Source organism: Populus alba, chromosome 17 (genome assembly GCF_005239225.2).
Source record: "Populus alba chromosome 17, ASM523922v2, whole genome shotgun sequence".
Classification (NCBI taxonomy): Eukaryota; Viridiplantae; Streptophyta; class Magnoliopsida; order Malpighiales; family Salicaceae; genus Populus; species Populus alba.
In genome coordinates, this window is record NC_133300.1 from 16,051,664 (window position 1) to 16,069,008 (window position 17,345).

The 17,345-nt window shown below is 30.0% G+C and overlaps 1 pseudogene; it reads left to right on the forward strand.

The window, feature by feature from the left end:
- The first annotated feature begins 790 nt into the window (after nucleotides 1–790).
- LOC118036129 (TMV resistance protein N-like) lies at nucleotides 791–12,289 on the forward strand (annotated as a pseudogene).
- Nucleotides 12,290–17,345: the final 5,056 nt, after the last annotated feature.

Consider the following 17,345-nt stretch of genomic DNA (forward strand, 5'->3'; position numbering starts at 1 on the left):
GACTTTTTTTGAATAAGGGGCTATTCACACAAAAGAATAAAAAGCCATAAACACATGTACAGCAGACATCCATCAATGCAAGAAATGCCCGTTTTCAAGAACTCTAAGCAACTCCAGAATCATTATAAGAAGCACAATTGTACTGTCCGGTTGTTCGAATAGTTAAAATACAGTTTCTTCTACTAAAATACTATTTTTACATATCTACATACAAAAGCCAACGTCTCTTTATCTATGGTTGGCTTTTGTGGCACCGTTTGGCATTGCGTTCCAAATGGTGTTTTGTCCAAATTTAAATTTTTTTTTTATTAAAATTGAGTGACGTTTGTACTTTTTGGATCGTTTTGATATGCTGATATCAAAAATGATTTTTAAAAAATAAAAAAACATCATTTACATGTATTTCGGCGCGAAAAGCTATTTGAAATGCAACCGCTACCACACCGCCAAACATGCTCTATGTCTCTCTTTAAAGACACAACAACAAGAAGAAAAGAAGCTTGCAAACCTAAAAATTTTAACATTATTATATAAAACTGAAAACTGAAAATATTAATATAAATAAATTTTGATTTTAAAAATGTAAAATTTAAACCTTAAATTATATCTTCAAACTTTCATGTTACTTCATTAATTTTATAAATTACTCATATTAATTATACAATAAATAACATGATTATATTATATAAAAAGTAATTAAACTGGTTATATAATTATATTAAAATTAGTTTAATATAAAATAATTACTACTACATTTTTAAGCATCATGGTATGAGATGAGATATTGGTAATGGGAGACGAATTGGTGTTTGAGATTGGGAATAAATCAAAGTTGAACTGTTTGTCATAAAAAATATTAAAGTTTGAGATTCTAAACTCAATTTAATATGATTTTTTTTTTGTTTTTCGTTAATTAGTTCCAGTTAATAGGTTGGTGGTTAAGTTTATTTTAAAAAAAAAATCAATGGGAATTTATAATATTTAATATAAGAGTTTAATAGTTAACAGTTTGAAAATTCATTAAAAAAATACTTGTCAATTGTGATGTGTGGGGCCAATCCCTGCTCTTGACAGGAAGGTGCCTCTGCTGCCCAATGCGCGTGCGATATCCCTTTCATTTGTCTTTTCACTTTTTTCTCCACTGAAACTCCATCTTCTTTACAGTGTAAGAAAAAGATCCGTAAGAAAATCCAGGAAACTTACCAGTACGAGTTCTTGACCTAAAGAAACCGGAAATAAATTCGAAGTCATTGGAATAAAAAATATTGGGCTTGGCTGGATATTGTGCCTCTTTAGCCAACACTTACCACACGGTTGGTTCCAGCTTGAAATTGCTAAGTGGTAGATTTAATTGCCAAATTTCTTGATCTTACCTTCTGTTTCATGTTTGAGCACAGGAGCAGGGCGCCGTAAGAAAATCCAGGAAACTTACCAGTACGAGTTCTTGACCTAAAGTAACCGGAAAAAATTCGAAGTCATTGGAATAAAAAGAAAGAAAAGGGCTTTCGAAGTTGGTTACTAAGATACTAGAAGAATAAACAAATATTGGGTTTGCACTTAGTGTTCAAGCTATGGTGGCTAGCTACATTATCCTAGAGGTTGGATTCAGTTTTGCTATACAAGCACTAGTATATTAAAAATTAATAATAAAAACATTATTATTATTATTAGAATTAATAAAGAAATAAAAGACCATGATGTTTTACTATACATAGATCGAAGCCTAGATCATATTTTTTTTTTTCCAGAACATTGATTTCAATTTAAGACCGATTAAATTGGATTGTAATAGATTTTGAACTTAGAAGTAGGTCTCCAGAAGATATTAGGAGGAGTTTGAGGATTTGTTTTTACTGAAGAAAAAAGGTGTTAGGATGCACATGGATGGTGGCCCTTGATTTTCTGACTATCGAAGCATTGTCGAGAAAACATAGCACCACATGTTCTTCCAATAAATAACGTGTCCTGTTCTACTTCTTGTTGTGGATATCGGATTAAAAGTTACTTTTCAATGGAAAAAAAAAAGAGGTGTGAGCACTGTCAACTTTTTTTTAAGTTGACGCATGTTTTTAATCAAAGCAATCAGAATTATATACAATAAAAAAATGTGAAAATGCAAATCAAAGAATAAATCTAGAAACTAAGTGATAAATATGGTTCAAAATATATGATTTCATGTAGCCAAAAAAAAATTAACAATTTAAGTTCTATCAACATAAAATAATTTCCTAGTGTCCTTTTTTTTTTAATTAATTGTCAACCAAAAATATGTTTTTGTTTGATATTGTGTTTCACCTTATGTTTTGAATACATTTTAAAAATATGTTTGTTTTATAAAAATATCAAATTAATATTTTTTTGAGTGTTTTTTGATATGCTTATATAAAAAAAATCTAAAAAGATATTTTTATGCATTTAAAAAAAACCACTTTCAAAAAGAACTTTGTACCACAATATTAAAAGCATACTAAATATCCAATAAACCCCAAAGATTTGAAATAACCATAAAAAAAAACATATTCTCAATTAAATCTTCTTTATCCTATTATTTGTGATTTTTTTAAATTTATTTATTTATCAGAATGTTTATTTTTTGAAGAAAAAAAAGTTATGAGAGTCATAAAAAAAATTAATTAAAAAAATAATTAATGGTTTTATAATTATGCCATGAATGTATATTTTTTATGTAATCATGCAGTAATAAAAAGGTTGTGCAGAAAGACAAAAATCAAAATTTATTCTAGAGCCAACGGAAATAAAGGTCGCGAAGAGGGTGACGCCGCTGATGGTTGGTTCTCTTCCTCCTTGTGAGTTTTTGTGGACACGTTCGGCCTCGGAAATTAAAGTTGAGGCAGGTAATTGATGGTACTGCAATTGTGAGGAACATTCGGTAGAAGAAATATTGGATTTTCTCTTGGAGTCTTCGTCTATGCTATCTTAATTATGGGTAGAAAGTGTCGGGAGATGAGTGGCTGGGATTCATTAATGGATAGCGGCGTTAAGAATTTTCATTATTGGATGTTCAAGCTATGGTGGCTACATTATCCTAGAGGTTGGATTCAGTTTTGTTATACAACCACTAATATATTTAAAATTAAAAAAAATAGTAATAAAAAAATAAGAATAAAAATAAAAAATAAGGACTAAATTGAAAAGAAATAACACTTATACAAAAGGGCAAAAGGAAACAAAAATATAAATTGAGGAACAAATTAAAAATAATAAAATAAAATAAACTTGGATTGAAGGATGAAATTGAAAAAAAATTATTATAAAAGAGTCAACTAAAAAAACTAGAAATAAAAAAAGGATCAAATTAAAAAGTATAATATATTATAAATTGAAATTGAAGGACTAAATTAAAAAAAAATACAACTTTTATTAAAGGTTCAATGATGAAAATAAAAAATCAAAAGAAGAAAGACCAAAACAAAAATACAAAAAACAAAAAAACCAATATGCAATTTTTTGGGGGAGCAATAAAAAGAAAAGACCTACTAACAACAAAGCTATAATTATTGAATCGTTGACGTGAGGGAAAGGGGTGATTGTAGAGTGGTTGTTGGGGCTGCTAGTATAGGAGGTGGATGTTGCTTCTGATATGGCTATTTGGGTTGGTGTGAAGGAGTGGAGTTGTTGCAACGATGACAGAGGAGCTGGTTCATTGGTTAAGGTTTTTGACAAGGTGAGGGCGATCAAGAATTGAGGTTTTTGTATTGATAGAAATGCAGAAAAACTCCAATCTTGAAAGAAAAAAATGGCATCATCAAGGGAAGTGTTATTGAAAACTATGGCGGCGGCAAATTGTATATCTTATTGCTTACCAGTTTTTAATTAGAAACTTATAAATCTATGGAAAATTGGAAGGTGCACCGGAAAAGTTGGAAATATCTGTAAAACTCAAAGCTTACGAGGACATAAATTTTAAAGAATTTGATTATTTCAATTAGGCCTTTCTATAAAAGTAGTGTTGGCACCTCAAGAATAATCCTACTGATTTGTGTAGCAGAATGCTTAAAGAGATTCGTATCAATATTTCAAAAGGTTGGATTGGGAAAGCGATTTCAGAACATTCAGAAATTTGAATTTTTTTTTAAAAAATATTTTTTTATATTTTTAAATTATTTTAACATTCTTCTATCAAAATTATTTTTTCAAAAATTAATAAAAAATATATTTTAATATATATAAAAATTATAATTTAAACAAATAACTGCTATTATATATCCAAGCGCCTTGATAAAAGGTTTGAGATGAGAAATTGAGAATGGGAGAAGAATTGGTATTTGGGATCGGAGAGGAATCAAAGTTGGGTTGTATGCGATAAAAATATTAAAGTTGGAGATCCTAAACTCAATTTAATATGAATTTTTTTTTCGTTTTTCGTTAATTAGTTCCAGTTTAAAGTTGAGGCAGGTTATTGACGGTACTGCAATTGTGAGGAACGTTCCGTAGAAGAAATATTGGATTATCTCTTGGAGTCTTCGTCTATGCTATGTTAATTATGGGTAGAAAGTGTCGGGAGATGAGTGGATGGGATTCATTAATGGATAGCGACGTTAAGAATTTTCATTATTGGACGGAGAACCATTTTTATGAGTTTGCATTTGGTGTTCAAGCTATGGTGGCTACATTATCCTAGAGGTTGAATTCAGTTTTGTTATACAAGCACTAATATATTTAAAATTAAAAAATAGTAATAAAAAAATAAGAATAAAAAATAAAATAAAAAATAAATTAAAGTGTAACTAAATTTTTTCAATTGAAGGGTTAACTGAAAAGAAAAATAATTTGAATAAAAACAAAAATAAAAAAAATAATAAGAATAAAATTTTAAAAAATAACATATCATAAACTTGGATTGAATGGTGAGATTAAAAGCCAATAAAACTTTTATAAAAGAGTTAAAGGGAAAAAAAATCCAAAGAATATAGACCAAATAAAAAAAGGAATATGTGAAAATTCAAAATCGAAGGACTAAATTGAAAAGAAATAACACTTATACAAAAGGGCAAAAGGAAACAAAAATATAAATTGAGGACCAATAAAAACAATAAAATAAAATAAACTTGGATTGAAGGGTGAAATTGAAAAAAAAACTCTTCCTAAAAGGGTCAACTAAAAAAACTAGAAATAAAAAAAATAAAGACCAAATTAAAAAGTATAATATATTATAAATTAGAATTGAAAGACTAAATTAAAAAGAAATAAAACTTGTATTGAAGGTTTAATGATGAAAATAAAAAATCAAAAGAAGAAGGACCAAAATAAAAATACAAAAAACAAAAAAAAAACCAATATGCAATTTTGGGGGAGCAATAAAAAGAAAAAGCCTACCAACAACAAACCTATAATTATTGAGTTGTTGACGAGAGGGAAAGAGGTCATTGTAGAGTGGTTGTTGGGGCTGCTGGTATGAGTTGTGGATGTTGTGGTGGTTTGATATGGCTATTTGGGTTGGTGTGAAGGAGCGGAGTTGTTGCAACGATGACAGAGGGGCTAGTTCATTGGTTAAGGTTTCTGACAAGGTGAGGGCGATCAAGAATTAAGGTTTTTGTATTGATAGAAATGCAAAAAAACTCCAATCTTGAAAGCAAAAAATGACATCACTAGTAGGAAGAGAAGTGTTATTGAAAGCTATGGCGGCGGCAACACTAAATTGCATGATCTTGTGTGTCAAATTCCTTACCAGTTTTTGACCGGAAACTTATAAATTTATGGAAAATTGAAAGGTGCATGAGGATATAAGTTTTAAAGAATTTGATTATTTCAATAAGGTCTTTCTATAAAAGTAGTGTTGGCACCTCAAGAATAATCCCTTCTGTTTCACGGGGGGCGGGCCTCTGCAATTCATATATTTTTTTTACTGGGTAATTAAGTAGGAGAAAGGGTTATATCTTTTATTTAAAAGAGGTGGGCCTTAAATTAAGTTTGATTTTACTTTTTATTTTCTTTGAATTTATTCTTGACCTACATGGAAAGAAAATAATATAAAAATATTATTTTGTAAAATAAAAAACAGAACTACTCATTTACCCTAATATAAATCTTGCAGCCGATCAAAAATAAAAATAAAAACACAAATTATGAGCAAAATTTTTCTACAAAAAGATTGAAGCAGAGCCACCAATTAATTTATCTTTTATCAAACAAAATAAGATAACTTAAATTTAAAATATATTTTTGTTTTGTTTTGAGATGTTTGTTAATAATTTGATGAGAATTTTTTTATAATTCTACTATTTTTTGTCCTTTTTTTCTCAGATTTGCTAATTCTATCAATTGTTTTTTGAATTCTTGTTATAATGATTTTTCTAATTAATTAGATATATTTTATTTGTTTGTTTTGATTATGTTTGGATTGTTTTATGTTGTTTTTAGCAGAGCCACTAAAATTATCAATTTTTTCTTATGATATATGTTTTGATTTTACGTTGAACCATAAACAAAATAAGAAGAATTGATATGATAATCAATAATTTCTATTTTATGAAATAACGATGAGCACAATTAAAATAAATATGTAAGAATCATTCTTTATTATTTTTTTTTATTTATTTTAAAGTTTATCAAACATAAATAATGCTTCGCTTTATTTATGATATGTGATGTGTATGATGGTTTGGGAAAGCGGTTTCAGGTTCGTTTGGAAATTTAATTTTTTTATATTTTTAAATGATTTTGATATTCTAATCTGAAACAGAGAGGCATCGATGTATACATGGATGATAGGGAGCTTGAGAGAGGAAAGAGCATAGAACCTGCTCTCTGGAAGGCCATCGAAGAATCAAGGTTTTCTGTCATTATATTTGCAAGAGATTACGCATCTTCACCATGGTGCTTGGATGAACTTGTCAAGATTGTTCAGAGCATGAAAGAGATGGGGCAAACTGTTCTGCCAGTTTTTTATGATGTGGATCCCTCAGAGGTAGCCGAGGGGAGAGGGAAATATGAGAAAGCCTTCGTTGAGCATGAACAAAATTTCAAGGAAAACTTGGAGAAGGTACGGAACTGGAAAGATTGTCTCTCTACGGTGGCCAAGCTATCTGGCTGGGACGTACGGAATAGGTAAATCGTCTATCTACTTCTTATTCTCAAATCTGCCCTGTATTGTTTCATTGATGAACAAGCATGATAGTAAATGTGTATTTTTTTCATATGCATGCTTTTTTATTTTTATTTATTTATGATATTTTGAACTGATGTGATCAAGCATTTCTAATCTTTATATAAAACTTCTTTCTATTCTTAGCTTTTTCTTTATATTTTGAAAATAAAATAAATATTAAAAAAAAAATTAAAATGTATAAAACTGTTGAAAAACAAATCTAGCATGAACAAATAAAAAGTTAGCTTAAGAAAATAAAATTTGTGAAGAAATGACAACATATTCATCATAAGAAATAAAAAATTGACTAAATTTTTTGAATATATTGGTTTTAACTTTTCAAAATAAAATAAAAATATTTTCCATCATGAATTAATTAAAAAAATTCCAACTATTTATAAATAAAAGAGAAATATATATATATATATATATATTGTGAATATTTTTATTTTTATGTTTTTCTTTTTAATTTGGAATTAAATTTTGATAGGTGCCTTTTTGTTAAAAAAGCATAAAATTAATGTAAAAACAATTTCAAACTAGTATAGGCAGGTAAAAAAACTTTCCAAACTAGCATTGTTTCACGAGTTGTAGAGTCCGTTTGGGAATGTGGTTTGCCGTGTTTTTTTAAATTTTTAATTTTTTTAAATTATTTTTTATATATATTTTCATATCGTTTTGATATGCTGATATCAAAAATAATTTTTTAAAAAATAATAAAAAAATATATTATTTTGATGTATTTCTAAACAAAAAAACACTTTAAATCATAATTCCTATCATGATCGCAAACAGACCCGTAAAATTCTCACTTATGCAACTTGAGACATGCAAGTCTTACATGTCAAAAAAATCTACCTTTCTTTATTTATTGGCCCATTTATTCATCTGGTTTCTCAATTTGTATATTTAGTTAACTTTAGTTTTATTATTATGATTATTTCATCCATTAATTTGCAAAAAAAAAAAAAAAATAATATTAACATGTGTGATATTTATGCATCTCAAGGTGCGTGGATTGGATTTGGGCATCCACTTAAACTATGTTAGTCTAAGAAATGTTTTTTAGGTAGCATATAGGAAAAAACTCGAAAATTAATAAATTTAAAGTTGTTTTTTAAAAGTTTACTATGCAAGATAATTGAAATTTTTGTTAAAAATAATTATAAAAATAACTTAGTGGTTGATAAAAAAATATGATAGAACTCCATTTTCCTTTTGGTATGTCAAAGCCAAACTTAATGAAGAGTTTTTGTTCTTATATGCATGCTTCTTTAGTAACTGTGTGATTCTATAGGCAATAACATAGATATTGTACGGACCATTCTTAGCATCAATACAATCTTAATTCCTTCTTTAGTTTATTCTTTCCTTTTCTCTTTGTTATTGAAGCTATCTATTGTCAAAGCCCTATCTTTCTCAAAGATTGATGTATTAATTTCCGGCTAACAGCCATACATTTTCGAGCTACATCTTTATTTTCCCATTATCACTATCTGATTTGATTTGCACACTACATGATTAATGTTTTGCACCCTCCTATGCACGAAAGAATCGGAATCAATTAATATAATTGTTGAATACATATCCTACAAACTAAGCCTCATTATGCTAGTTAGCAAAACATTAGTGGGAATAGATTCTCGTCTAGAGATATTAAATGGTTTTATAGGTGAAGAAGTTAGCGAAGCAATCTTCATAGGGATTTGTGGGATGGGTGGCATAGGTAAGACGACTTTTGCAAGGGTAGTATATGATAGCTTTCGTTGGCAATTTAAAGGCAGCTGCTTCTTAGCAAATGTCAGAGAAGTTTTTTCTGAGAAAGATGGACCACGTCGTTTGCAGGAACAACTTCTTTCTGAAATCTTAATGGAACGTGCTAATATATGTGATTCTTCTAAAGGAATTGAAATGATAAAGCGGAGGTTACAATGTAGAAAGATTATTGTTGTTTTTGATGATGTAGATGACCATAAACAACTAGAATCCCTGGCTGCGGAGAGTAAATGGTTTGGTCCAGGGAGCAGAATTATCATAACAAGCAGAGATAAACAAGTGTTGACTAGAAATGGTGTTGCTAGAATTTATGAGGCTAAGAAATTGAATGATGAAGATGCTCTTACATTGTTTAGCCAAAAAGCTTTCAAAAATGACCAACCTGCTAAAGATTTCGTGGAACTATCCAAGCAAGTTGTGGGCTATGCTAATGGCCTTCCACTGGCTCTTGAAGTTATAGGTTCGTTTATGCATGGAAGAAGTATCCTTGAATGGGGAAGTGCGATTAATAGACTAAATGATATTCCTGATCGTGAAATTATTGATGTGCTTCGCATTAGTTTTGATGGCCTCCATGAATTAGAGAATAAAATATTTTTAGACATTGCTTGTTTCCTTAAGGGATTTAAAAGAGATCGAATAATAAGGATACTTGACAACTGTGGATTCCATGCACATATTGGAACACAAGTTCTTATTGAGAAATCACTCATAAGTGTCTCTCGGGATCAAATCTGGATGCATAATTTATTACAGATAATGGGTAAGGAAATTGTTCATTGTGAATCCCCTGAAGAGCCTGGAAGGCGCAGTAGATTGTGGACATACGAGGATGTCTGCCTTGCACTGATGGACAACACAGTGAGGAGCTGATAAGATTTCATGAAGTTTATTTTAATTTACGCTTCATCTCTACTTTGTATTTGTTTTTTACTTGTATTCCCCTTTTGGTTGACAGGGAAAAGAAAAAATAGAAGCCATTTTCCTGGACATGCCTGAAATAAAAGAATCACAAGGGAACATGGAAGCCTTCTCTAAAATGAGCAGACTAAGATTGCTCAAAATCAACAACGTGCAGCTTTCTGAAGGACCTGAAGATCTTTCCAATAAGCTACGATTTCTTGAATGGCATTCTTACCTTTCAAAATCATTGCCAGTTGGTTTGCAGGTGGATCAGCTAGTTGAACTTCACATGGCTAACATTTTCCTGGAGTTTTGATCAACTAATTTAAGAGCCTTCATATTTTTTTTATTATCGTTTTCCTATATATGTATGATAGTAGTGTCCATATTTCTTCTCCCCTGACTGATTGCAGAGTGCAGTTAATTTGAAAATCATCAATCTCAGCAACTCACTAAACCTGATCAAGACTCCAGATTTTACTGGAATTCCGAATCTCAAAAGTCTTATTCTTGAAGGTGGTACAAGTTTGTCTGAGGTCCATCCATCACTTGCACATCACAAGAAGCTTTAATATGTGAGTCTTATGGACTGCAAAAGCATTAGGATTCTCCCGAACAATCTAGAAATGGGATCACTTAAAGTTTGCATTCTTGATGGTTGCTCAAAACTTGAGAAGTTTCCAGATATAGTAGGAAACATGAATTGTTTGATGGTGCTTCGATTGGATGGGACTGGTATTACAAAACTATCTTCATCGATGCATCATTTGATTGGCTTAGGTCTATTAAGCATGAACAGCTGCAAGAACCTTGAAAGCATTCCAAGTAGCATAGGTTGTTTGAAATCCCTTAAAAAACTTGATCTGTCTGGTTGCTCTAAACTTAAATATATACCAGAGAATTTGGGGAAAGTTGAAAGTTTGGAGGAGTTTGATGGAAGTGGAACTTCAATAAGACAACCGCCAGCATCCATTTTTCTTTTAAAGAATCTTAAAGTATTATCTTTTGATGGATGCAAAAGAATAGTTGTGAATCCCACGGATCACAGGTTGCCTTCTTTGTTAGGTCTGTGTTCTTTAGAAGTATTGGATTTATGCGCTTGCAATCTAAAAAAAGGGGCACTTCCTGAAGATATTGGCTGCTTATCTTCATTGAAGTCTTTAGATATGAGCCAAAATAACTTTATTAGCCTACCTGAAAGCATAAATCAGCTTTCTAGACTTGAAATGCTTGTCTTGGAGGATTGTAGGATGCTTGAATCATTGCCTGAGGTTCCATCAAAAGTTCAAACATTAAATTTAAATGGTTGTATACGCCTAAAAGAAATTCCAAATCCGATAAAGCTAAGCAGTTCCAAAAGATCAGAGTTCATATGTCTTAACTGCTGGGAATTGTACGAGCATAATGGCCAAGACAACATGGGGTTGACCATGCTTAAAAGATACCTCAAGGTCTTCTCTTAATCATACCTCAACCTATTTGTATCTCTCTCCCTCTCCCTCTATCTATCTAACATTTTGGTTCTTCATGGTACAAGGTTTTTCTAATCCAAGACCTGGATTTGGTATCGCTGTTTTAGGAAATGAAATTCCAGGCTGGTTTAACCATCAATGTAAGGGATCTTCAATTAGTGCGCAAGTGCCTAGTTAGAGCATGGGGTTTGTTGCTTGTGTTGCATTCAGTGCAAATGGTGAAAGTCCTTCTCTTTCTTGTCATTTCAAAGCCAATGGAAGAGAGAATTATCGTTCGCCGATAAGTATTTGTTGTAATTCTATCCAAGTTCTGTCAGATCATGTTTGGCTATTCTATCTATCTTTTGATTACCTTAAAAAGCTTAAAGAATGGAAGCATGAATCCTTTAGCAACATTGAGTTGTCATTTCATTCCGACGAGCGACGAGTAAAGGTGAAGAATTGTGGTGTTTGTTTGTTATCTTCTTTGTATAGTACATCCCAACCATCTGCCCATTTTATTGTTACAAGTTTTGAAACAACTTCTTCATATAAAGCTTCTTTAGCTTTTTCTTCATCTTACCATCATTAGATGGCTAGTGTTTTCCTTGGCATCAGAGCCGCAGACACTAGTAATGCTATCACCTATTTAAAGTCAAATCTAGCTCGGAGAGTCATTATCTCAGTCGGGAAGGAGCCAGAGAAAGTAATGGCAATTAGATCAAGACTCTTTGAGGCCATTGAAGAATCAGGGCTATCAATTATTATATTTGCAAGAGATTGTGCTTCTTTACCTTGGTGTTTTAACGAACTTGTCAAGATTTTTGGATTCATGGATGAGATGAGATTGGATACTGTGTTTCCAGTTTCTTATGATGTCGAAGAATCAAAGATAGATGATCAAACAGATAGTTACACAATTGTCTTTGATAAGAATGAAGAAAATTTTAGGGAAAACGAGGAGAAGGTACAAAGATGGATGGATATTCTCAATAAAGTTGAGATTTCATCTGTATCGAAAAGGTAATAATTAATTCTTCCTTTTTATATATATTTTTTAAAAAATATTTTTTAAATTTATGTTTCAATTAATACTCCTCGCCTATAAGTATAAGGATGGAACTAGTATAAGTTATACTATATAATTATCAAAGGCAGGATTTCTTAAATAATGGTTCCCTCGCATCTAGATTGTGAAACTGGAAGGGAAAGGCTGGGAAAGGAGAAAGGGAAAGGAAGGGAAGGCTTGAGGGGGGAGGGATGGCGGCTGGAAAGGAAAAAAGTAATTTAGGGTTCTGGGAAAGGAAAAAGGGGGAGGTTGGAGGGGTTGGCAGCTGGAAAGGAAAAAAGTGATTTAGGGTTAGAAATGATTTTTTTTTATACTTTTTTTTAACCGGTTTGATTTGGTACGGTTCAATCAGTTTAAGCTTTTTTAAACTGGAACTGAACCGGACTTGGTGGTTTTTTTATTTTTTTAATCGGTTTATTCGGTTTTTTCTATCGGTTTGGTTTTTGCGGTTAATTTTTTCTCGATTTTTTTTGGTTTAATTAGTTGATTGGTTTTTTTAAACACCCGTATAATTATGTATACTGTGTTTTTTATTTTTATTTTACTCAATCTCATAATTAAATTTTTGTTGCATAGTTTTAATTAATAAACATGTAATTATAAATGAAGGAAAGAAAAAATTGGTTGGACTTGTCGGTTGGAATTTTATTTTTTTGGTTTTATCTTTTTTATTTGTTGTTTAAAGCCTTTCTTAACTCTTAATCAATTCTTTATTTTTTATTATTTTTTTAAGTATAAAAGTATATTCCAAAGAATATTTTAAAGTTACTGGGCACATAACATTGTTAGCCACGTAGAGATCAAAGGTGTGGACAAAATAATAGTATAATGATTGGACTAAAAAAACTTTCAAAGACAAGGGAACTCATCAAACCAAAATCAATAGTATACGATCCCTCAAACTCACTAACCCCTCACAACTCACTAACCCAAATTTCTCTTGTTTTTGGATAATTAAAAAGAATCTATTTTTTATGTTGTTTTGAATTTTTTTATTTACTATTTGAATTTTTTTTTAATATATTCATTGTTTAGATTGATTTGGGTGAGTAACTATCTAAATCTTAAATATTAAATATTATATTTATCGATCTTGTAGTTCTTTGTATTTAGGTTAAAGCTAGTACGGGAAGACTATGAAAATTTTTAACTTTTTTTTTTTATATAGTTGTATTTATTTTTATGTTAATTGAATTATTTTAACAATAAAGACTGTGTCAATGGACAGACGGAGAACCATGTTTATGAGGTTGCACTTAATGTTCAAGCTATGGTGGCTACATTATCCAAGAGGTTGGATTCAGTTTTGTTATACAAGCACTAGCTAGTATGTTAGAAATTATAAATTAATAACAACAACATTATTATTATTATTATTATTATTTATTAAGATTAAAATTAATAAAGAAATAAAAGACCAAATTGATAGATAGATCGAAGCCTAGATATATTTTTGTTTCAAAAAAATTGATTTCAATTTAAGACCGATTAATGTGTGTTTGCCTTATAAAAGCATTAAATTAAAAAATATTTTAATATATTTTAAAAAACATCACTTTTAAAAATAACTTTGCACCATGATATACTAGCTAAGCATGCACTAAATATCGAATAGACTCTAAAGATCCAAATTACTAAGCTTACAAGGGCATAAGTTTTTAAAGAAATTGTGTTTTTTTAGAAGGTTTTAAAAGTTGAGTATAAATTTAAGTGCATAATCCGGTTAACTTGAGGGTTTTTTATAAAGATTGATTTTCTTTATGGTGTTGCGTATTTTTAATTTTTTAAGTTGAATATAAATTTAAAAGAAAACAATTATTGAATCTCGTTGAATTCATGATCCGGGTCATATATTTAGTTTTTTTAAAGATTTAAGGAAATAAATATTAAAATTTGAGATTCTAAACACAATTCAACATGATTTTTTTTGTGTGTGTTTCGTTAATTAGTTCCAGGGTGGTGGCTAAGTTTATTTAAAAAAAAAAAATCAATTGGAATTTATAATATTTAATATAAGAGTCTTATAGTTAATAGTTTGAAAATGCATTAAAAAATACTTTTCAATTGTGATGTGTGGGCCAACCCCTGCTCTTGACAGGAAGGTGCCTCTGCTGCCCAATGCGCGTTTGATATCTCTTGAGGATTTGTTTTTACTGGAAATGAAGAAAAAAGGTGTTAGGATGCACATGGGTGGTGGCCCTTGATTTTCTGACTATCGAAGCATTGTCGAGAAAACATAGCACCACATGTTCTTCCAATAAATAACGTTTCCTTTTCTACTTCTTGTTGTGGATATCGGATTAAAAGTTACTTTTCAATGGAAAAAAGAAAAAGAAAAGTGTGAGCACTGTCAACTTTTTTTAAAGTTGAAGAAATTTTTTTAAGTTTTATAGTTAATAGTTTGAAAATTCATTAAAAAATACTTTTTAATTGTGATGTGTGGCCCAACCCCTGCTCTTGACAGGAAGGTGCCTCTGCCGCCCAGTGCGCGTTCGATATCCCTTTCATTTCTCTTTTCACTTTTTCTCCACCGAAACTCCATCTTCAAAAATTATATACAAAAATATGTTAGAATATAATATTGATGTAAAGTGAAGATCAAATCATTCATGCACTTTTGACTAAATTTTTCTTTTGCTTTTTTATGATGTCCCACTGAGATGATCTCTTATGATCTTTTATGTGAACTGAAATTAGATTAGATGCTTATAATTGATTCATCTCATTTTTATTTTTATTTTTATTTTATTTTTGGAAAGTAAACCTCCTTTAGTTAGATAGTTTTTTCTTGGCTATTTTGTTCTGCATGCTTTAATCTTTTTTTTCTTTGATTATCCTTACTGATAATATCAAATCATCCCTTTGCTCTTTTGCAGACTTTATCAAGGTATTTGGTTTCCTGATTTTGACAAAACTCAACCAGTTTGTTTTGAATTGTTTTTGGTTTTTTCTAGATCTTTTTTTCAAAAAATTATTGTTCCTGGTTAATTTGGTGAATTTTTTCTCCGAGACCGTGCAACATGTTGAAAACTTGCAGTTTGGCGTTGGTGGATTCAGTTAGCTGGACCTGTGGTATGATGAGACCATGTTTCTGTGCGATAATATGGCTTTTTATTCTTTTGTGTGAATAAAAAGAATATCTAAAAAGAACAAAACCCTCAAATATCTTATATGTTTGAATATCTAAAAAGAAGAAAAGGCAACAATTAATTTCAAGTTTTTTTCCTTTATTTAAAAAGGGGGAAAAAGCAATATAGGTCATGGATTTCTTTTCCTTTTTTTGTTACATGGAGAGCAGTTAGATCTCATTAAAGCAAATAATTCATCAATGATAATCAAAACTCAAAACAAAGTATGCAAGTAAACCATGAATATTAATGTTGATGGTAAAAAAATAAAAAATGATGTGTAAATTGAGATGGAGAGGTAAATATATAAAAAGACAAAAAAAAAAATGTTGTAGTCAAATTTTGAACATCTAAAAGGCATCTTGTGTGCAACTATTTCCATGTCACTATGCACGACAGAAAAAAGAGAGGATGCTATATTCATACATCAATCAAAGAATGTGTGGATCAAAGGAGAACAATGAACATCCAAAGGTGGAGTTTGAAATTGATGAATTAAGATTTTATATATATATATATTTTTTTTAAAAATAGATTTTAAAAAAAATTATAAATATAAATTTTTTAGAATATAAACACATTACAATGAAAACATGTTAGGTTTGGTGCTAGTCAGACCATGTGGCCCAAACATGCTAGATCCGACAATGTGGAAAAAACCTTCCTCTCTTGAGCATGTTTAAATATCAAATCTTTATATGTTTGTTACATGGAGAGTAGTACTTAGATCTCATTAAAGCAAATAATTCATGAATAATGTTGATGGTTAAAAAAAATTAAAAATGATGTGTAAATTGAGATGGAGAGGTAAAAATATAAAAAGAAAAAAAAAAAACGGAATGCTGTAGTCAAATTTTGAACATCTAAAAGGCATCTTGTGTGCAACTATTTCCATGTCACTACACACACGACAGAAAAAAAGAAAAAAAAAAAAAAAAAAAAAAGAGGATGCTATATTCATACATCAATCACAGAATGTGTGGATCCAAGGAGAACAATGAACATCCAAAAGGAGTTTGAAAGTGATGAATTAAGATTTTATTTGTATATTTTTATAAAAATTCAAGAAAGATCTATAAGTTGAAATTTTTAGGAATATAAACATGCTCCAATTAAAACATGTCAAATCTAGTGCTAGCCAAATTTGTGCCGGACATTATGGGTCTGGCAGCGTGGAATGACTTTCCTTTCTTAAGCACACCCAAGAAAATGACCATCTTTCCTTGGATCTAACTTATGAGAATAGCTCAGTTTTTATGAGCATTAGTTACATTTAATGTTCTAAACTCTAATTTTTCTATATTTTTTAGGTGTATAAAAATCCTTCAAAAACTCATCATATTTTCATCAAATATTAATATAGATGTAAGGAATATTTATTATTTATTAAATGTCATCAAAGTCTTTCATAAAAGAACAAGATTTATAGGCTATATATATACATAAAATATTTAAAATAGAGGTTCACAATCTTTATTTTTTACTGCATATATAAATTTATAATATCTTTTTCTATAATATTATATATATATATTAAAAAAATATTTATTTAAATATCAGATTTCATCAAAAACATGTCCATGTTCATAGCTAAAAATAAAAAAGTAAAAAAGAGCCGACTCAGCAAAGCAAATTATCAAGGGGCTGTATTTGCTTTCATTAACTACAATAGCAAGAGAAACACAATCCATATATACATAGTGTGTTCATACCATATATAGAGATGAACAATTTATTTTTTTCCAACCAACTGTAAATCAAAGTGCACAAGCCTGACCAATAAGAAACTGGGAACAACACGCAATAGCTAAACTGAACAAACAAATCAAACCGTGAAAAACATGAAACTGGAGACGGTCAACAAAAACCAAACAAGAAAAACTTATAATGCAAGCACTGCTGGAACCATC